General features: G+C 47.9%; 1 protein-coding gene across 1 annotated transcript in view; it reads left to right on the top strand.

Moving 5' to 3' along the window:
- The window catches only part of l(2)09851 (WD repeat-containing protein 1 l(2)09851), a 201,618-nt gene that overhangs the window by 616 nt on the left and 178,638 nt on the right, over positions 1 to 22,364 (top strand). The window lies entirely within an intron of this gene.

The raw sequence follows: 22,364 nt of genomic DNA, 5'->3' as shown, positions 1-22,364 counted from the left end.
CCCAGTATACTATTCGACATACTCACCCCACTATACTACTTACAAATACAAAGTACAGTACATATAATACAAGTATTTATTCAGGTAAGGTACATACATACAAGGTAAGATACAAAAGTTGAAGGATATATAGATAGAGCTAGTACATACAATGCCTAAAGCCACTATTACGCAAAGCGTTTCGGCAGGAAAAACACTGACTAAAACTTAATACTAATTGAGATTAAAGTATAAATGTGTGGAGAAAAAAATAAAAAAATGAAAAAAGGGGGGTGGGGGAAACATGGCAGAAAAACAGCAAAAATACAATTTGGTTGACAAACAGCATTGTTAAAAATAGTAGACGGGTTGACATTTTAAGGGTGAGGTAGGTTACATGGAGTTAATTAGGTAGTGTTTAGTTTTTATCTTAAACTGGTTGAGAGAGGTACAGTCTTTAACATGGTTGGGAAGGTCATTCCACATTCTGGGCCCCTTGATTTGTAGAGCATTTCTAGTTTGATTAAGTCGTACTCTTGGAATATCAAAACTGTATTTGTTTCTGGTGTGGTGCTCATGGGTTCTGTTACAACCTTCTAGGAAGCTTTTAAGGTCCGGAGTGGCATTATAGTTCAGCGTTTTATATATATAAAATACACATGAGAGAATGTGCAGTGATTTAATATCTAACATATTCAGAGATTTGAGTAAGGGTACCGAGTGATGTCTGGGGCCAGAGTTGGATATTGTTCTAATAGCAGCTTTGTGTTGAATAATTAGAGGACGTAAATGATTTTGGGTAGTAGAACCCCAAGCACAAATACCATAGTTGAGATATGGATAGATGAGGGAGTAATAGAGAGTCATCAGGGCAGGGCAAAGTACATAATATCTGATCTTAGAAAGAATGGCAACAGTTTTTGAAACTTTTTGATATATTTAGAATGTGTCCCTGGAAATTCAACTTGTGGTCAATGAGAATGCCAAGGAATTTGCCGTCTACTTTTGTTACAAATTTGGGTATTGTTAATCATGAGATTTATTTGATTTGAGGATTTATTGCTAAACAAAATATAGAAAGTTTTGTCAATCTTGAGGGTGAGTTTGTTGGCAATTAGCCAGTGATGGACTTTATTTAGCTCAGTATTCACTGTGACATTTAGAGCAAGGGGGTCAGGACTGGAGTAAATGAAGGTCGTGTCGTTAACAAATAGAATTGGTTTGAGATGTTGGGAGGCATTTGGAAGGTCATTAATGTAGATGAAAAAGAGAAGAGGGCAAAGTATGCTGCCCTGGGGAACACCAATGTTGATGGGTAGGGTGGGAGAAATTTGATTATTCACAGAAACATACTGGAGCCTGTCAGTAAGGTAAGATTTGAGGTATTGCAGGGAGTGTCCTCTGACCCCATAATGATGTAATTTAAGAAGAAGGTTTTGGTGGTTGAGTGTCAAAAGCCTTACACAGGTCCACAAATAACCCAACAGGGAACTCATTTTTATCAAGAGCTGCATATATCAAGTTAATCATACCTTACCTTACCTTGAGGTGCTTCCGGGGCTTAGCGTCCTCGCTGCTCGGTCGTCGACCAGGCCTCCTGGTTGCTGGACTGATCAACCAGGCTGTTGGACGCGGCTGCTCGCAGCCTGACGTATGAGTCACAGCCTGGTTGATCAGGTATTCTTTGGAGGTGCTTATCCAGTTCTTTCTTGAACACTGTGAGGGGATGGCCAGTTATGCCCCTTATGTGTAGCGGAAGCGTGTTGAACAGTCTCGGGCCTCTGATGTTGATAGAGTTCTCTCTCAGAGTACCTGTTGTACCTCTGCTTTTCAATGGGGGTATTCTGCACATCCTGCCATGTCTTCTGGTCTCACGTGATGTTATTTCTGTGTGCAGGTTTGGGGACCAGCCCCTCTAATATTTTCCACGTGTAAATTATTATGTATCTCTCCCGCCTGCGCTCAAGGGAGTACAGATTTAGGCTCTTTAGTCGGTCCCAATAGTTTAGATGTTTTACTGAGTGGATTCTAGCAGTAAAGGATCTCTGCACTCTCTCCAGGTCAGCAATTTCTCCAGTTTTGAAAGGGGCTGTCATTGTGCAGCAGTACTCCACTCTAGAGAGCACAAGCATTTTGAAAAGTATCATCATCGGTATGTCATCTCTAGTGTGAAAAGTTCTTGTTATCCAACCTGTCATTTTTCTTGCAGTTGTGACGGCTACTTTATTGTGTTCTTTAAAGGTAAGGTCTTCCGACATGAGTACACCCAGATCCTTTACATTGCCTTTTCGTTCTATGTTATGATTTGCCCGAGTTTTGTACGTGGTTTCCGTTTTTATATTTTCATATTTTCCATAGCGCATGAGCTGGAACATATCTTCGTTAAACACCATATTATTTTCTGTAGCCCATAGAAAGACCTGATCTACATCTGACTGGAGGTTTGCCGTGTCTTCTATGTTGCCTACTCTCATGAAGATCCTAGTGTCATCTGCAAAAGATGATACAGTGCTATAGGTTGTGTTCTTGTCTATGTCCGATATGAGGATGAGAAAAAGTACTGGAGCAAGCACAGTACCCTGGGGGACTGAGCTCTTCACGGTTGATGGGCTGGATTTTATTTTGTTGACTATTACACATTGGGTTCTGTTGGTCAGGAAATTGTAGATCCATCTGCCTATTTTTCCGGTAATTCCTTTTGAACGCATTTTATGTGCAATAACACCATGGTCACATTTATCAAAAGCTTTTGTGAAATATGTGTAAATTACATCAGCGTTTTGTTTGTCTTCCATAGCATCTAATGCCATATCATAGTGGTCCAGCAACTGCGACAGGCAAGAGCGCCCTGTTCTGAAACCATGTTGTCCGGGGTTATGGAGATGCTGTGATTCCATGTATTTTGTGATCTTACTTCTTAGCACTCTCAAAAGTTTTTATGATGTGCGATGTTAGTGCTATCTGTCTGTAATTTTTTGCCTCTGCCTTATTTCCTCCTTTATGAAGTGGTGCTATCTCTGCTGTTTTTAGTATATCAGGAATAACGCCAGTATCTAGGCTTTGTCTCCACAGAATGTGGAGGGCCTGCGATAGTGGTTTTTTACAGTTCTTGATGAATATGGAGTTCCAAGAATCCGGGCCTGGTGCAGAATGCATAGGCATACTGTTTATGGCTTCTTCAAAATCCAGTGGGGATATGGTGACGTCTGATATATGATTTGATGTTGGTATCATATCCATGAAAAATTCATTTGGGTTATCAATCTTTAGTGCGTTTAATGGCTCGCTGAAAACAGAGTCGTACTGCATCCTCAGTAGCTCACTCATTTCTTTGTTGTCATTGGTGAAAGTTTCATCTCCCTTTCGCAGGGGCCCGATACTAGATGTGGTTTTTTATTTTGATTTTGCATAGAAGAAAAAATATTTTGGATTTCTCTTATTTCATTGATGGCCTTTTGCTCTCTTTGCCTCTCCTGGGTTTTGTATGATTCTTGTAGCTTGAGTTCAATTGTTTCTATTTCTCTACCTAACCTTCTTCGCCGTTCTTGAGATAGGGTGAGATCATACTAATAAGTGCATCGTTAGAGCTTTTTTGGGGGTCAGAAGCCATATTGACAAGAGCTAAGTATATTGAGTTTGGCTAGATAAGAGTAAAGTTGCTTGTAGATTAGTTTTCAAATATTTTTGACAAGTTTGGAAGAATTGATATAGGTCTGAAGTTGTTAACACCAGTGGGATCACCACATTTGTGGACAGGGGTTACTCTCACTTTTTTTTAGAATAACTGGAAAGCTTTGGAGTTCAAGTGACTTGTTGAAGAGCAATGCAATGGCAGGAGCTAAAAATCTGGAGGCTTTTCTGGGGGGAGCCCCGTCGGCTCCCCGGAGCTTTACCAGCTGATATGCTAATGTCAGACTTTGGCATCAGTCATGTGTATGGAGTTCTAGGGCCTACCGGGGACCACGAGCCAGAACCTGGCCCCCTCAGAGAGGCAAGGGGAGCAATGGCCTATAGAAACCCCCGTGTGGTTGGAAGCATTCTATGTCTGCCATCGACCGGGTCAAGCATCCAGAAAGGTAAGCATTCCAAAACAAACCCCTATTCTGGTGAAAATTGCTACCTAAGCCGAACTAGTGAATAGAACTCTTCAACAGAAAACAAGGAAACTAGTATGACGTCATAAGTCACTGCGCCGCTGTCTGCGCAGCTCCCCCCTCCCCGGGAGGGGGAAGGGGGAGCCCCAGACCTCCCACGCCGGCTATCCACCCATCAGTTCTTCGGCTGATGCTATAGGCAATGGTTATGTGCTCCAGCTCCAGTGGTTGTTTCAGCACTGTACCTAGAGTGTGGTGTCTGTTTTCTAGGTGGTGCGTGAGCCGGGAGTGATTCTTCAGTACTTGGGCTGCATGCGCCTAGGGTTCCCTTCCCTAGGTGCCCTGTAAGTACTGCCCTTGGGGCTTGGGGCCACCTTCCACAAGTTCCTTGGGTCCTGCCCCTGCTTGGCCGTTTACTGCTTGGTTTTCGGCCGCTCTTTGTGTGCTCGGGTGTTCTGTCTCCCTTGTTCGCCTTAGAGTAAGGGGCAGTGTTTGCACTGGTGGGGCGCGGGGTACTGTGCAGCTTGTCTTTACCAATCATAGCGGCCGGCTCTGTTCCGCTTGGGTACGCTGTCCTCTTGCGGGGTTTTCTTTTTCTTTTGTTTATATACCTGGTGGGGGGGTCTGCCTTCGTTCTTGCCCCTTGTGTCCCTTGTGTTCTGAGTATTTCTGGTGGTACCCCCCTGCTAGGTCCCCGAGAGTGTACACGTCCCGGGGGTTCAGCTCTTAGAAAGTTGTTTGGTAGCTTGGGTGCCGGTTAGCAGTACCCTGCCTGGGATTACCTGAGTGCGAGTCCTCTTAAAGTAAACGCTCGGGACCCTGGGAAACCCCTGGGGGCGCGCGGGTCCGATGGATGTGACCCCAGAGCCCCCCCCTCGCTTCCAGCGAGTTTGAGGGTTGCTCTCACCTTTTGTCTCTGGGTGACTCTGTTTTGCCTCCGTCTGCTGCCTGTGGGGTCGGTGACACCTTCGACCCGGTGTCCTGCGAGTTTGGTTGCTCGTTGTGGCTCGGTTACCCAGTTGTGCTAACAAAGCGGGTGCGGGCAGCAGGGGCGTTGCACTTGAGCCTTGGTGGTGGCAACGTTCTCGTGGTTTCCTCCCTGGGAGCCCCGGGGCTGCCCCGTTGTAGTTCGTTTTGGGACTTGGGGGTGTTGGTTGCTTCGGTTCCATCCACGCCCCCTTGTCTTTCCCCTGGTTCACCCTTCCTGCCTGCATCCGGTTCCTTACCGTCTGTAGGTTCAGGGCGGGGTGTTTGGTGGTGTTGAGACTCGGGCAGTCTCGGGGAATTCCCCTTCCGGGGTAGTGACGGGGGCATTTGGGCCTGTTCCTCCAGCCGTGTTGTATGAGTCTGCCAGTGGGCTCCCTTCCTTAGTGTTTTCACGGCTGCCCCGGTTTTCTGGTACGGCCGGGGCTTTGGGGGAACGGCTCGGCCCCGGGGCCTGTCGTGTAGGTTCCCGGGGCTGGGGAGGGGCTGACTTGGGGGGGGCCTTGGCCCCGTTAGACCCCGTGGGGGTTTTTATCCCCCTCTAGGCGGGGCTTGTGGTTACGCGGAGTGGGGTCTTTCCTCCCCACTCGCCGTACGTGCTGTTGGACGTCGGCCCCTCCCCGGGCTCGGTTCCTTGGCCTTTGAGTCGGTTGGTTCCGTCCTGTGGGTGGATGTTTCCTCCCCCTCTTTTTGGGACGGTGTTTTTGTCACGTTTCCCCGTTCGATGGGGTTCTGCGTGACTTCTGATCTCGGGTGCGCCTGCGCCTTCGTGTACCTTCGGGACTAGTGTTGGCTTCTGTGTTCTCGAGGGTACGGGAAGGTTTTTCGCTACTTCCCGCATTATTGGAACGTCTGTCGGCTCCTAGTACTTGTCGCCCTGTTGGGCTACTTGTCGCCCGGTTGGGCTACTTGTCGCCCGGTTGGGCTACTTGTCGCCCGGTTGGGCTACTTGTCGCCCGGTTGGGCTACTTGTCGCCCGGTTGGGTTCCTTTTTTTTTTGGGCTCTTTGCTTCTTTGGCCGGTTTTATTGTTCCTGCTTCCTCTTTTGGCTCCTTTTCTCGTGCAATAGTCCTGGCTGGCGCCTTCCCGCAGGGAGGGTGTGCGGTTCGGCCAGCGTGTTATGCGCATGCGCCGTGGAGTTTGTTTTGGTCTGGGCGGTGTTTCAGTGCTGGGGTTTTGCGCCCTTTTTGCTACAGTGCTTCGCCTCTCGTTCTTCTCCCTGGCTGCGGTATGTGCCCCTTCGCGCCGGGGGTGTCCTGGTTCCCAGTTGTGGGGAGGACACCGCGGTTTTCCCTGTGTCATGGGTGTGGACCGCCTCCTTCGCCTCTCCCTGTTCTCCTGCGGGTCCGGCAGGGTCTGGCTCTGGCGTCTTCACCTGGCGGTGCTCCCAAGTTCTTCTGGGCACGGTTGAGTCGTGTCAAGTTCGAGCCACCATTCGCCAGGTGAGTTTCTGTGGTCTGGCGTCTTTTGGCCGGGCGCTGGATGCGGCAGTTTATATACCTGTCTTTCTTTAGGTATATTTTTGTACGACTGAGACCGTTCGCACACCAGTGACTGTCCCTTTATCACCCCTTCCTGTCCCCCTCATTTGCACGTCCAACCCATGCTGGAGTCATTCAGGGGACCCTCCTTTTTTAATGTTGTGAGGTGTGGGGGTTGTAGGGTTGGTTCTGTACTCACCTGGTGAGGCTCCTGGCTGTGCTTGCAGGATTTGAGCTCTGGCTCTTGGGTCCCGCCTATCTGGTAGAACTTGCGGAATAGTACCAGTGGAGTGCAGTGGTGCTATGGGCACTTTTGGGGAACACTGTATTACCATCAGTGGTCTGTGCTTGTTACACGACCTACTTGCGAGCATAAGCCTTCTTGCTGGTTCGTCCGTGGACTTCCAGGGCGCACTGGCCTGTTTTCGTATGGCAGTTCCGGCCCGTCCTGGTTGTGGGGGTATGTGGGCCGGTGGACTGCTCCTAGCAGCTGCCTGGTGGGCCATCCTCTGGCCGGTCTGGCCTGACCTTGGGCTGGGCTTGAGGTGTAAAAGAGCTCCCAGTACCTCATCCAGCAGGTATCGAGCGGGGTTTCTCCGCCGTCGGTCGCCTGGTGCAGGTTTCTGGGCCTGCAGGGTTTTGTCGTGTCTCCGTTGGCCCTGTCTGGGGTCTGCCTGCTCCGTTCTCTGCCTTTGCAGAGGGGAGTTGCTATTTACATGTTGCATGTTGCAGTGGTGCATGTTGCTGCTGCTGCACGTGTGCATTGGTACCGTGTTTCACGGTGGCGTGTCCTTGTTCCTGTGTCCGGTTGTGGAGTGGCACTTTGCTGCCGTTTTGTGCCTGGGGATTGCGTGGGGTTTTTGTCCCTGCCTGATTGTCCACCCCTGGTTGTTCTCCTTTTTTTTTTTTTTTTTTTTTTTTTGTGCTTCTGCTCTTTCTTCCTGCCTCTTCTGCAGCAGGGATGTTCTGCGTGTGTTCTTAGGCTTTGGTCAGCCTGTGTCCTGTGATGTGCTTCTTTGTCTCGGTCTGTTGCAGTTGTTCGTGCCCCTTGGTTCGGGTCCTGTTCTGGCGGCGACCCTTCCGCCTTCTTTGGTTTTCCTAGCTTGCCCTGCCGGTTGTTTTTTTTTTTGGGGGGGGTTCTTGCGATGTCTCGCGTCGGACCCATCGTTTCTGAACTCCTGGCGGGCTTGCATGCTTCGGGGGGTTTTTCTGTTCGGCAGACGTTCCATCTCCTTGTGCCGCCTGGGTTTCGGTGGTCGCGCCCGAGATCTTCTCGCGGCTCCGCCTTTTTCCTGGGCTCGGGGGGGCCTTGCGGGGCTGCTTATGTTCTGCCTCGTGGTCTTGCCTCCGGTTGATGGTCGGGTGGCTTCGTGGTAGGTGTCCCACCTGCGTGCTTCTCTTGGCGGCAGTATGGGGTATTTTGGCGGTCCTTCCTTTTCCTGTCCCTTCTTAGGTGGTTCCTCTTGTTAGCTTGGTTTACTCTCGGCTTGGTTTTCTAGTGGGGGTTGGGGGCCGTCGTCTTGCCACATACTGTCGCCTCTTTTCGTGCGGCGCAGGCAGAGCCGCTTCAGCTTGCTTTCGGTCTTGGTGTTGCTTCTGCACCGTTAGTCAGCTGTCTTGTGCGTCATTTCACCTCCGGCCTGTTCGTGCGCCGCTTGCACCATCCTGGTCTCTGGTCAGCGTGCTCTGTCTTCTCCTCGGTTGGTAGTGCCCCTTCGGTTCCGGTGTGTTTTTTCGTCGGCTCTTTCCTTTGGGCCTTTGCCTCTGGGGGTCGGTTCGCTGAGTTTTCTTGCTCCTTCGGTTTTAGTGTTTTGGTTGTTTGATGGCAGCAGTCTCCATCTTTTCTGGCGCGGGGTGGGGCTGCTGCATTCTGGAGGGGTCCAGGGTTCGTTGGTCGGGCCGGGGGTGTCGTTTTTGTGTTCAGTGGCGGCCCTCCGCTGTTGTTTGCGTGCCACGGCGTTTGGGTCCGGAGCGCGTTTTGCGTTGATCCTGTTCTGTTCTTCCCGGTTCGCGGGTGATGGTGTCCCGGGTGGTCAGCCGTGTTCTTGCGGCTAAGCTGCCTGTGTTCTTCCCTCATGCCTGTGGCGTTCGTGGCTTCGCTGCTCTCGCTGCCGTCTGGGCGACGTGGCCTTGCAGTCTTTCGGGCATGGATTTTTGGTGTTCGTGCAGGGGCCTTGCTGCTCGTGGTTCTCGTGTTGTTCCCGGGATTTTCGGGGCTGTGGCGCCTTGGGTTGGCGTTTGCTGCCGGTTGTCTCGCCTCCTTGGGGGGTGCGTGGTGTCCGCCTCCCGGTTTTGTCCCTTTGACCTTCCTCTGTGGGTAGTTAGCTCCGGGGAGCCGACGGGGCTCCCCCCAGAAAACCAGCGTTGAATGTACAGTAATGAAACGCCATTTTCTGGGTGAGACCCGGAGGCTCCCCGGCAACCCTCCCTCCCTCCGGTCGGCGTTTTTCGCGTGTTTTGACATCCAGCCTCAGAACTGATGGGTGGATAGCCGGCGTGGGAGGTCTGGGGCTCCCCCTTCCCCCTCCCGGGGAGGGGGGAGCTGCGCAGACAGCGGCGCGGTGACTTATGACGTCATACTAGTTTCCTTGTTTTCTGTTGAAGAGTTCTATTCACTAGTTCGGCTTAGGTAGCAATTTTCACCAGAATAGGGGTTTGTTTTGGAATGCTTACCTTTCTGGATGCTTGACCCGGTCGATGGCAGACATAGAATGCTTCCAACCACACGGGGGTTTCTATAGGCCATTGCTCCCCTTGCCTCTCTGAGGGGGCCAGGTTCTGGTTCGTGGTCCCCGGTAGGCCCTAGAACTCCATACACATGACTGATGCCAAAGTCTGACATTAGCATATCAGCCGGTAAAGCTCCGGGGAGCCTCCGGGTCTCACCCAGAAAATGGCGTTTCATTACATTCAACGCTGGTTTTTTGTAAATAAGAGTTGGTATCTCCTCAAGGGCACTGGACTTAGTTTTAAGGGAAAGGATTATCTCATTAACATAAATGGAATTTGCAGGCATTATCTTGAGGTTATCTTGATGATTTCGGGGCTTTAATGTCCCTGCGGCCGGGTCCTCGACCACGCCTCCACCCCCAGGAAGCAGCCCGTGACAGCTGACTAACACGAAGGTACCTATTTTACTGCTAGGTAACAGGGGCATAGGGTGAAAGAAACTCTGCCCATTGTTTCTCGCCGGCGCCCGGGATCAAACCTGGGACCACAGGCTCACAAGTCCAGTGTGCTGTCCGCTCGGCCGACTTGCTCCAGTTAGGTACAGAGACTGTGGATAGTTACCTATAAGATAGTTCTGATTATTAGTACTGGAAGATGGAATATCATTTGCAAGGGATAACCCAATGGAAGAGAAGAACCTATTGAACTCAAAAGCAGTATCAGAGGCTGAAAGCAGACCATCGTTATTTGACAGGTGTATTGGTTTGTTATTTAAAATCTTCTTTGATCCCAAGATTTGTGAAATTGTGCTCCATGTTTTCTTAATGTTGCCCCTTGTGTGGGCAAATTTATCTTCGTAGTATTTAATTTTAGCTCTCCTAATTATTTTAGATTGCAATGATGAGTAATTCTTTGAAAATTCTTTGGAGACGATTCCTAACCTATATTTCTTCTCAAGGTCATGTTTTTTATTAATGGATTTAAGTATCCCCTTTGTAAGCGAAGGATTGTTTAGCCTCTTAGTTGTGACTTGTTTCGTTAGCATAGGACAGTGGGTGTTATAAAGGCTGAGAGTTTTTTCAAGAAAAGATTGCACTGCTAGGTTAATGTCCCCTATGTTTCCTAATTCAGTCTCAGTTGATATTAGCAGCAGTAGCTATAGAATTGTCTATAGCAGTTTCATTGTGCAGCCTAAAGCTTATCTCTCTTGGCTCTAGAGGTGGTTTGTTAATGTTAGTTAGGAGAAATGTGGGGTAATGGTCTGTAGTGCTATCAATGATTATCCCTGAAGTAAGTGGAGAGGTTATGTTGGTCCAGATGTGATCAAGAGCCGTGGCAGTACTGTCAGTGATTCTAGTAGGTCTAGTGGTTAAGGGTATGAGGAAGCAGGAATTCATACAGTTGATGAAACTAGCAGCAGGAGGGTTATCAGGCTCACAGAGGTCAACGTTAAAGTCCCCAGAAATAATTAAGTGGTTTTTGTTCAGTCTGTTCTCAAATATTGTATAAGATTTCTAAGGTTAGAGTAAAATTCAGTCACATCAGTGTTAGGAATCCTGTAGACTGCTCCCACAGTCAGGACCGCATCGCTACCCTTAACTCTGAAACAGGCAAATGTATACTCTCCATTAGGGTCTCTAGATTTAATTACTTTTAAGCAAGTCAGTTCATGGTGGTAGTAAATAGAAGTACTACCACCTCTTTGTATAGGATGACAATTGTGAATAGCTGAGTAGTTTGGTATGTTGTTGAGTTGAGTAGTGTCCTCTTTTTAACCACGTTTCAGTAAACACAATAAAAGAGAATTTGTTGTCAACTGTTTGAATCAGGGCATTAACATCATTAAAGTGTTTGCTAAGAGATCTTACATTCAAGTTAATTACAGAAACATTTTGATTACACGCTAAAACATTGTTTACATTATGTGCTGTGTAATACCTGCAATTTTGATCATTAAAGTGATTATCTCTTATCTTGAGGTTATCTTGAGGTTATCTTGAGATAATTTCGGGGATTTAGTGTCCCCGCGGCCCGGTCCTCGACCAGGCATCCACCCCCAGGCATCCACCCCCAGGCATCCACCCCCAGGCATCCACCCCCAGGTATCCACCCCCAGGAAGCAGCCCGTGACAGCTGACTAACACCCAGGTACCTATTTTACTGCTGGGTAACAGGGACATAGGGTGAAAGAAACTCTGCCCATTGTTTCTCGCTGGCGCCTGGGATCGAACCCAGGACCACAGGATCACAAGTCCAGCGTGCTGTCCGCTTGGCCGACCGGCTCCCCGGTGATTGTCATAGATACTAGATAAGAGGTTAAGGTCTGGGTCTATAATAGTTTTCATAAGAGGGCTGTTTTACAGAAAAACCAAAAAATACAATGATAAAAGAACTAGCTATGAAAAAAAATATATATACAGGCATACCTCAGAATGCGAGTTTAATCCGTTCCTGGAGACGCCTCGCCTTCCGAAAACTCGCATTCCGAAGTTAATTTCCCCATAAGAAATAAAGGGAAATGAATTAATCCGTTCCTGACTACCCCAAAAACCCCACATCAAACTAAATTTTTATACCTAATTTACCTAATTCATCTAAATAAACCTACAAAACTGTGTTCCAGTTATTACTTACCTTGCTGTCGAGTGCTGTAGGCGTATGGAAGATGGTGAGGAGGGGGGAGGAGGAGAGGAGTTACTGTTTGGAAGGGGGAGTCCCCTTCCATAATCACATCACATAACCCCATGCCTTGTAACACTATGGATACCACTTCTCTTTCTAAATTTTTCAAACCAGCCCCTGCTTGCCTTAAACTCTTTCTTATCTGCATCACTCGTTGCAGGGGTATTCTTTAGAAGGTCTTCGTGCAACACCCTGGCTTTCTCACAAATAATGGCCTCCGAAACACTATCACCCCTCAACTCCTTGTCGTGTATCCAAATTAATAACAACTTTTCCACTTCTTCAAGTATTTGTGGTCTTTGTGCCGTTAATGTTCTTACTCCTTTTGCCACTTTAGCACCCATAATCTTATTTTTCTTCTTAAGTATAGTGCATATTGTTGATGTGGCTTTGTTGTACTGCCTACAAAGTTCAACAACACACGTACCGTTCTCATGCTTCCGAATGATCTCTTGTTTCTCCTCTATTGTCATCCTCACATGAGCTTTCTGGCCTTTATCCTTACCACTGGCTTTCTTGGGACCCATGGTGAGATATATAATAACAAATTGTATAGACAAATCACCAAAAATCCAACAAAACACTGAAAATCCGCGAGAAGAATTGATGTGGGGGTAGTCACTGAGCGCGAGACAATGGTAAACTGAGGGGCGGCGGGGCGGAGGGGCGACCATCGCCGAACCACCACGCGCTAGGTCGGCCTGTACGCGTATCAACAAACTCGCGTCCCGAAGTAACCCTCGCCTTCTGAGACAAATTTTTGGAGTAAATACTGCTCGCCTTCCGAAAACCTCGCATACAGGGACAATCGCATTCCGAGGTACCACTGTATATATAAAACTATACACAAAAATGAAGTAGGTTGCTTAACCCTTAAGCTGCTAAGGGGTCCTGAGGAGATTTACACCCCTGTGCGTAAGAAAAAAAAAATTCTGAAAAAGTATTTCGTCTTTTAAAAATGTTAATATGTGTTCCCTGAACACGGGAAAAATCACAGTCAGGGGTCATCTGTAATATTGTCATTGCTAAATAATAGCAGTTATATATTTATTTTGACATTTTTCAGCAATGCTGCAGTCACAAGCAAAACAGCAATGCTGTTTTCTCATGCTGTGTGCACCATCCTTAGTTGCTCCAACAGTACTGTGGCTCTCACACCTGAGAATATTGCCCACGACTTTTTTAAAAATGGTGTCTGTTTACAATAGCCCTGAGGAAGCTAATGTGAACCCCCTGTAGCCGCGGGCCATTTAAATCATGTCTGGCACCCTATGGCGTATATATACGCCATGCGCACCCTGGGACATGTTACTCATGGCGTATATATATATATATATATATACGCCTTGTGTAACGGGGGGTGGGGGAAATAGCTCTATCTTGTCCATTATTCCAACCCCCCAGTTAACTAACGAGGCCGGGGGAAACAGCTCTCTCTAGTCCGTTATCCCGTCCTCAGTTAGCTAACTATTCTAAAGCCCCTCCAGAGTTCCTAAGGCAACCTCTCTCGTTCAACACCTTGCAACCTAGGTATTTGACTACCTAGGTGGTAAGACTTCAAGGCGCCGTAACTTGATCAGCTACCCGAAACTCTAGAGAGAACTCTAAAACACATTTCACTGCCACAAACGTCTAAGAGAAACGAAAGGAAAGAAATGAATAATGAGGTAATTAGTGAGGGTTTGGGGTGAGAGAGGTAGAGAGGTGGGAGGAGCGAGGAGGGTCATTAGTGGAAAGTGAGAGTTCGGAGAGGGGTGGAGGAAGAGGAGTAGATAGGTAAAGGTAGAAGAATAGATAGTAGAAGAAGAAATGCTGCCACCATCCATTCTAGACCATTCCATACAAGACAAGGAATGGAACTTGTCTGTATAACCAAATTCTCGAAGATGTTAACACGGTCATTATTAGTATGTTCCATCTGTACCATGTACTCATTAACTCATGAAACCGCAGAGGCTTTCTCATCTCAACTCAAAAACTCTAAGGAACAAAGTTAAAGACCATTTAAATAATAAATTCAGTTATATTTCACATGATAAGTATCATAATTTAAGTAATTCAATTAAAATGTTAAAGATTAATATTCAAAGTGAGTCATCATCCAAGAAGTCGAGAACCCTACAACTTGACTGCCCCTGATCCTCACACAACATTTGTAAACATGACCAAGTCACCTTAATGCTCAACTCACCAAGTGTCTGCCTATAGCTGGATTGAGAGGGGGGGGGGGTCTGTAGTTGACAGAGACTGTCCCGCCCTGCCGGCCGACAGCCTCCCTGGCTAGGCCGTCTTCTCTGCTCTGCTGGCTGGCTCCTGTTCTTATTGTCTGCCTATGCTCTGCTCTCTGAGTATATATTGGGGAACCTAGTAACTAACTCCGCCCACAAGTAGATAGCCCGAGGCACTCTACCAAGCCACTCCTTAAACGTCGGCATGTTTGAAGGCTACCAGGCTCCAATTATAAGATTAGCAGAAGCAAGGTGAAATTCACATGATCTGACCTCAGGTCACTTGAGGTCATTAACGCTTAGAGGTGTGAGTCTCAGGCCGACCAAACTGGCGCCTTCTCAAATCCCTGTCTGTGACTCCTGAATCTCTATGTATTTTAAATACAACTAAACCAAACACCTTTACGGTGTTACACCCTTGCTCTAAATGCCACAGTAAATACTGAGCTAAATAAAGTCCATCTTTGATTAACTGCCAACAAACTCACCCTTAAACTAAACAACTAAACCAAACACTTTTACAGTGTTACACTTGCACAGTTTAAGGGTTAAAAGTACTTTCAGGTACACTGAAGGTAATAATTTGCACTAATGATCAAAATTACACAGGCAAAGCAAAGACCACAATGGAGCAATGGTGGTGAGGCTAGGCAACCTGGGTTACAAAGAAAAAGTAGAATAAAGATTTTAAAGTAATATAAAGTTAATGGTAATTTAAGTAATAAAACGTAATGGGAGCTTAGGAATGTAAAAATGAACTAGAATAATTAATAACAATAGATGACCAATAAAAGTAAGAAAAGCAATTATGAAATCTATAAAACAAAAAGCTTACTTACTATAATATAAGTAATCTTGAGGTTATCTTGAGATGATTTCGGGGCTTTTAGTGTCCCCACAGCCCGGTCCTCGACCAGGCCTCCACCCCCAGGAAGCAGCCCGTGACAGCTGACTAACACCTAGGTACCTATTTTACTGCTAGGTAACAGGGGCATAGGGTGAAAGAAACTCTGCCCATTGTTTCTCGTCGGTGCCCGGGATCGAACCCGGGACCACTGGATCACAAGTCCAGCGTGCTGTCCGCTCGGCCGACCGGCTCTGATAGTACACTATAGTTGAATACTAAAGTTACACTAAAACACTAAAACAAAATGAGGTAGTTTAAATAGAGATACACTCAGGAACACTGGATGATGAAGTTTATACTAGAGGACACAGGCAAAGATAGTGTACTATGGAACATGGGAGTAAAAAAAGAAAAAGAAGACAATAATGAAGATGACAATTTTTTTTTAAATAAAGTTAAAATCTTTTGAAAGGAAAGGCAGAGCTAAAGTACACATTGGTAGTTATATGAGATTATACTGTAATTTGAATTCTGGCTATACAGCAGCTATCCCACAGTCATTCAGGAAGGAATTAAGGTGAGCTTCAGTGGTTATTGAATATGTTTTTTCCAGTGTCAGTCCTCCTAGCTATAATTTTTCCATCTCGCACAAAACAATGTTTAACCCCTTAACTGCGTTGCCTCCAAATGTGACACCCCCGCAGTGCGCAGGAAATAAATTCTCTGGAAAAAATTCTTTTTTCTTTTTAAAGTGTCAAAAACCCTTCTCTCAGTATGGGTATGTAAAAAAAAAAGTCGAAATTGTACTTTGGCTGCTATGGGGTCCGGAAGTTGGGGCGTGACGTCATCGTTCCCCGTGCGCCCGTGTCGTAAGCTCTCGGTGGCGGTGGGGCGCTCGGGGCGGGGCGCGCGAGTTGCCGCGAATATATTTTCGTTCATTTTTTGCGCACCTTTCCAAATACATTTTCATTGTTTTTATGTGCCAATCCAATGTATAATGAACACGTACACTATAATATCGCAGTACAACATCCGTACTATCCGTAGACACTGTGTTACGTGCATGAAACTTGTGTACACATATGCAGCACATATTTACTATGTATCATGCTAATTTGTGTATATATACAATCTATTTACACACTATACACTGTCACACACTATATACATTCACCATCAACACATTCAGAACACCGCGTAGCAGCTGCTTCGTATGGGCCAATAGCAGCTGCCTCGTATGGGCCAATATCAGCCTCGTATGGGCCAATATCAGCTGCCTCGTATGGGCCAATATTAGCTGCCTCGTATGGGCCAATAGCAGCTACCTCGTATGGGCCAGTAGCAGCTGCCTCGTATGGGCCAGTAGCAGCTGCCTCGTATGGGCCAACAGCAGCTGCCTCGTATGGGCCAACAGCAGCTGCCTCGTATGGGCCAACAGCAGCTGCCTCGTATGGGCCAACAGCAGCTGCCTCGTATGGGCCAACAGCAGCTGCCTCGTATGGGCCAACAGCAGCTGCCTCGTATGGGCCAACAGCAGCTGCCTCGTATGGGCCAACAGCAGCTGCCTCGTATGGGCCAACAGCAGCTGCCTCGTATGGGCCAACAGCAGCTGCCTCGTATGGGCCAACAGCAGCTGCCTCGTATGGGCCAACAGCAGCTGCCTCGTATGGGCCAACAGCAGCTGCCTCGTATGGGCCAACAGCAGCTGCCTCGTATGGGCCAACAGCAGCTGCCTCGTATGGGCCAACAGCAGCTGCCTCGTATGGGCCAACAGCAGCTGCCTCGTATGGGCCAACAGCAGCTGCCTCGTATGGGCCAACAGCAGCTGCCTCGTATGGGCCAACAGCAGCTGCCTCGTATGGGCCAACAGCAGCTGCCTCGTATGGGCCAACAGCAGCTGCCTCGTATGGGCCAACAGCAGCTGCCTCGTATGGGCCAACAGCAGCTGCCTCGTATGGGCCAACAGCAGCTGCCTCGTATGGGCCAACAGCAGCTGCCTCGTATGGGCCAACAGCAGCTGCCTCGTATGGGCCAACAGCAGCTGCCTCGTATGGGCCAACAGCAGCTGCCTCGTATGGGCCAACAGCAGCTGCCTCGTATGGGCCAACAGCAGCTGCCTCGTATGGGCCAACAGCAGCTGCCTCGTATGGGCCAACAGCAGCTGCCTCGTATGGGCCAACAGCAGCTGCCTCGTATGGGCCAACAGCAGCTGCCTCGTATGGGCCAACAGCAGCTGCCTCGTATGGGCCAACAGCAGCTGCCTCGTATGGGCCAACAGCAGCTGCCTCGTATGGGCCAACAGCAGCTGCCCCGTATGGGCCAACAGCAGCTGCCCCGTATGGGCCAATAGCAGCTGCCCCGTATGGGCCAATAGCAGCTGCCGCGTATGGGCCAATAGCAGCTGCCTCGTATGGGCCAATAGCAGCTGCCTCGTATGGGCCAATAGCAGCTGCCTCGTATGGGCCAATAGCAGCTGCCTCGTATGGGCCAATAGCAGCTGCCTCGTATGGGCCAATAGCAGCTGCCTCGTATGGGCCAATAGCAGCTGCCTCGTATGGGCCAATAGCAGCTGCCTCGTATGGGCCAACAGCAGCTGCCTCGTATGGGCCAACAGCAGCTGCCTCGTATGGGCCAACAGCAGCTGCCTCGTATGGGCCAACAGCAGCTGCCTCGTATGGGCCAACAGCAGCTGCCTCGTATGGGCCAACAGCAGCTGCCTCGTATGGGCCAACAGCAGCTGCCTCGTATGGGCCAATAGCAGCTGCCTCGTATGGGCCAACAGCAGCTGCCTCGTATGGGCCAACAGCAGCTGCCTCGTATGGGCCAACAGCAGCTGCCTCGTATGGGCCAATAGGAGCATTTGGCCATGAACACATTCAAAACACCTCGAGTGAGAGCAGCCACACCCAGCCAGTCTCCCTCACTCCAATATCTTACTCGCCAACATTGCTCCTCCCATCATATTGTTATAGTTCTTATTACACATGTTCTATATACCTATCTACATGTTTTATTTACCAGAACTATGCAAGTAAGCCGGTATTGTGTCCAAACAGTACAGTGGCCACCATACACTGCATGAAAAATCACACAGCAGCCAGCAGACGACGCTACGATTACGTCACCTCCCTCACCAAAATAGCTCCTCTCAACATTCTCCTGTTGCTGTTCTTACACTATATACACACACTATATATACCCATGTACATATGTGTTGCCCATAGCGAACCACTAACCTAGTATGGTGAGCAAAACAAGAGTGGCAGCCATACACACAATGAGGCTACCTCAATTCTCGCCCTCCCTCCCTCATCAAAATTCCTCCTTCCACAATACTACGCACAACGCTAATTATAACCACAATCCTGCTATTATCACAATCCTGGTCACTAATTCCTGTAAATGAATAATTGACCACGTTTATTTTGAAAAGGAACCTAAGAAATCATTTGAAGATTCCTAGATGAACGAAATAATGCTGTGGTGCTGTGGCTAGCGCTGTGAACATCGTGAACAGCATTGAATCACTGATATTTGAACATTGTACCCAGTCATTATCACACTCATTCTCTAATATAACACTATCATAGCTAAATAATACAAGTTACATATATATTTTGACATTATTAGGCGATGCTGTGGTCACATGCTGAACAGCAGTGCTGTGCGCTCATGCTGCGAGCGCCAGCCTTGGTTGCTCACACACTACTGAGGCTCCCACACCCGGGAATGTGAACCACGATTTTTTTTAAAGATGGCGTCTGTTTACAAGAGCCCTGAGGAAGCTGATGTGAACCCCATGTAGCCGCGGGAGTTTTGAATGGAACGTGAAAAATACAAATACCCGGAGGCGCGTTGCGCAAACCAGACGTGAGCCTGCAGGCGCGTTGCGCAGTTTAAGGGTTAATTATAGGGGAATTTTTGCAGAAACCATGCATTTTAAATAAGAGATTTTGTCTGAACCTGTATGACATACAGTACTTGATATACTCGCCCCAGTATACTACTCGATATTCTCACCCCAGTATACTACTTGACATACTTGCCCCTGTATACTACCTGACATACTCGCCCCTGTATACTACCTGACATACTCGCCCCAGTATACTACCAAGCGGATGTCTGGACGCCGCCTCTATCTGGGAGCCGCCGGATCTCGTTTTTTTCTTTTGCGATTTTAGATTTGATATTGCCGTTTGGTGTCCCTATTCAACGGTCGGGTTTGTATGACGTTTGGCTCACATATCGCTTTGGGTCACAGGATAGTTGATAGATTTATTTTTTTTGTGTGTTCTGGCTGGTTCTCCCAGCAGAGTGACGGTGGCCGGCACCGGCTTGGCTGAGAAGTGCTGGGATTGGTGGGTCTTGGTAGGCTCTTGGTAGGCTCTTGGTAATTACCTAAGTGTAATTACCGAAGTGTAGTTACAGGATGAGAGCTACGCTCGTGGTGTCCCGTCTTCCCAGCACTCTTTGTTATATAACGCTTTGAAACTACTGACGGTCTTGGCCTCCACCACCTTCTCACCTAATTTGTTCCAACCGTCTACCACTCTGTTTGCAAAACTGAATTTTCTTATATTTCTTTGGCATCTGTGTTTAGCTAGTTTATATCTATGGTGTGCCCTCAGCTGTGGTGGGTGCCTGGCTTTTGCTCTGCCGGGGAACACTGGATGACTTGTGTTTTAGCTGGGGGCCGAATTTGTGGTTTTGCTACCCAGTGTTATCTGTGTGGGGGCAGATGCTTGTCACCCTGAGTGACTCCTGGGGCCCCCTAATCATCTGCCTGTCTGCGTTTCTTTGCTGCAAGGTGCATTAATTTCCAGTGATTGGCATCGTTCGTTTCACAATTAACCTTGGCGATTCTCCTATTCTGGGCTTCGTGATTCATCCTTCATAGGTATGTCAGGGTGCATCCAATCCATGATCATCGTTGCCCTAAGTAAAACACATCATAATACCAAAATGGGTCCCAAGACTTAATGTGATAACGTTATACACAAGGTGGTTCTTAGTGTCGAGGAAAGGAAGCTGTTTGGCATGTGAAGGTCCTCCCAGGCTCCCTACTCACCTTCCATAGCCTGCAGCCTCCCACAGGTCCTCCCAGGCTCCCTTCTGACTTTCTGTAGCCTTCAGCCTCCAACAGGTCCCCCCCCCCTCCCCAGGCTTCCTTCTGACCTTCCGTAGCCTGCAGCCGTTTTGTTTGTTTGCAGCCGTCTCCTGCTTTTCTGGTAAAGAACGAGATGGCGGGCTTCCGGAGGGGTTCGTGGATGCTTGGTTGGTCAGGCTGAGGGTTCATCATGTGTTGTATCCGGTTGTGGCTCTCTGCTGTTACCTGCGTGCCTTGGGTTCTGTGTCCGGGGACGCGCTTTGGGTTGATCCGGTTTCCCTCATTCCCTGTTCCAGGGCTCGAGTCTTTCGGGGCATCCACAGGGCGGTCTACCCTAACCAGCATGCAGTCTACCCCCTCGCGCCCATGATGTGTGGAAGTTTGCAGCTCGTACTACAGGTTTTGGTAACACGCCATGGGTTGATATTCGGGCACGGGTTTTGGAGGTTGAACCGGGTTCTGGCCGCCCATTATCTTGTTAACGTTCCGGGCCCTCAGCGGCTTTGTGTGGCTTTGGGGCATCTGTCTCGGTCAGTTACCCCATCTTTGTCATGAGGCATGTGGTGCTGCCGCCTCCCGGGTAAATTCCTTTTACTTATCTGTGGGTATGTAGCTCCAGGGAGCCGACAGGGCTCGCCTCAGAAAACCAGAGTTGAATGTAATGAAACACCATTTTCTGAGTTGAGCCCTGGAGATTCCCCATCAACCTCCCTCCCTTCAGTTGGTGGTTTATCAGTCTACAAATTGCCAGTGTCAGCGCTTGGGCCGCCTGGGTGGGGCCAGGAGGGGGGTCGCTAACGAGCAGGTGCGCTAGTTGATTGGACATTTGCTTGTTTGTTGTTTCCTCTTGGGTGGAGTTCTTGGGCTCTGTTCAGTCTTGGGTTGTAATGTTTTACCAGTAGGGGTTTGTAATGGTTCATTTACCTTTCTGGGTGATAACCTCGGTTGATGGTAGACATGCTATACAAAGGAACCTCGGTTAATGAATTTAATCCGTTCTGGCACTGAGCTTGTCATGTGAAATGCTCGTCTGTCTTGTGAAACGAATTTCCCCATTTAAAATAATGGAACTACAATTAATCTGTTCCACCCCCAAAAAAACATCAATATGGAATTTTATAATGTAATTATAATACTGTACATGTAATTATTGTAAATATTTTGTTTTACTGATTTTAATTGTACTTTATCTTATGAAGAGTTGTTGCTGGCTTGAGGGAGACTATGGGGAGGTGGGGAGGAAGAGAGGGATTATGGTGTGGGTGTCAAATTGTAGTCACAAAACTGCAAAAAACAAAGAAAAGCACAAATAAATGCAGAGGGATGCTTATCCTGCGCGATGAAACAACAGTGTCGTCGTCGGTGTCCGAGAATTTGCGAGAACCAGTGGGAACGCTAGGAAGCACCCCATGGTTTTTCTCGTTAACCAAGCGGAAGCTCGTCATTTGGGACAAATTTTTTGCGAGTGGCTCGCTCGTTACCTGAAATGCTCATAGATGGGGCTGCTCGTCACCTGATCTTCCTCTTTATTCTCAATATATGGAGTGTTCATAAGTCATTGCTCCCTGTGCCTCTGAGGGAACCAGGTTCTGGCGTGTGGTTTCCAGTAGGCAAGTAACTGATGCTCTAGACTAATATAGTGGATATCAGTCAATTAGCTTATGGGAGCCTCTAGGGCTCAAACCAGAAAATGGCTTTTCATTACATTCAATGCTACTTTTTTTCTCAGTGGTGGTTTTGTTGGCACTTGGCTGGGTTGCCGAGCTCGTGATTTCTTCTTTGACGTAGTCCTACAAATTCCTCCTCACTGGTAGAACCTTTGTTTTGCAAGTTTTTCTGTGGTGAGTTAGTTTCAGGGAGTTACCAAGGGGGGTACCTAAATTATTAAGAACCTTATTGAGGTACCCTAATTATTGGGATCGTCTCAAAGTTCTCCAAATGTACTCACTAGACAGGAGACGAGATATAAAAAAATATACACGTGGAAAATACTGGAGGGCCAGGTACCAAATCTACACAGTAAAATAACAACATACTGGAGTGAATGATAATGGAAGAAAATGCAGAATAGAATCGGTGAAGAGCAGGGGTGCCATAGGCACAATCAGAGAACACTGTATAAACATTCAGAGGTCCACGGTTGTTCAACATCCTCCCAGCGAGTATAAGAAATGAGAGTATATTCTCTTGGAGATGTCCACGGAACAACCGTGGACATCTCCAAGAGAATGCTGGATTGTTTTCTTCAAGAAGTGCCGGACCAACCGGGCTGTGGTGGATATGTGGGCCTGC

Source organism: Procambarus clarkii, chromosome 13 (assembly GCF_040958095.1).
Source record: "Procambarus clarkii isolate CNS0578487 chromosome 13, FALCON_Pclarkii_2.0, whole genome shotgun sequence".
NCBI classification, from domain to species: Eukaryota; Metazoa; Arthropoda; class Malacostraca; order Decapoda; family Cambaridae; genus Procambarus; species Procambarus clarkii.
This window is presented reverse-complemented; position numbering and strand designations above follow the sequence as displayed.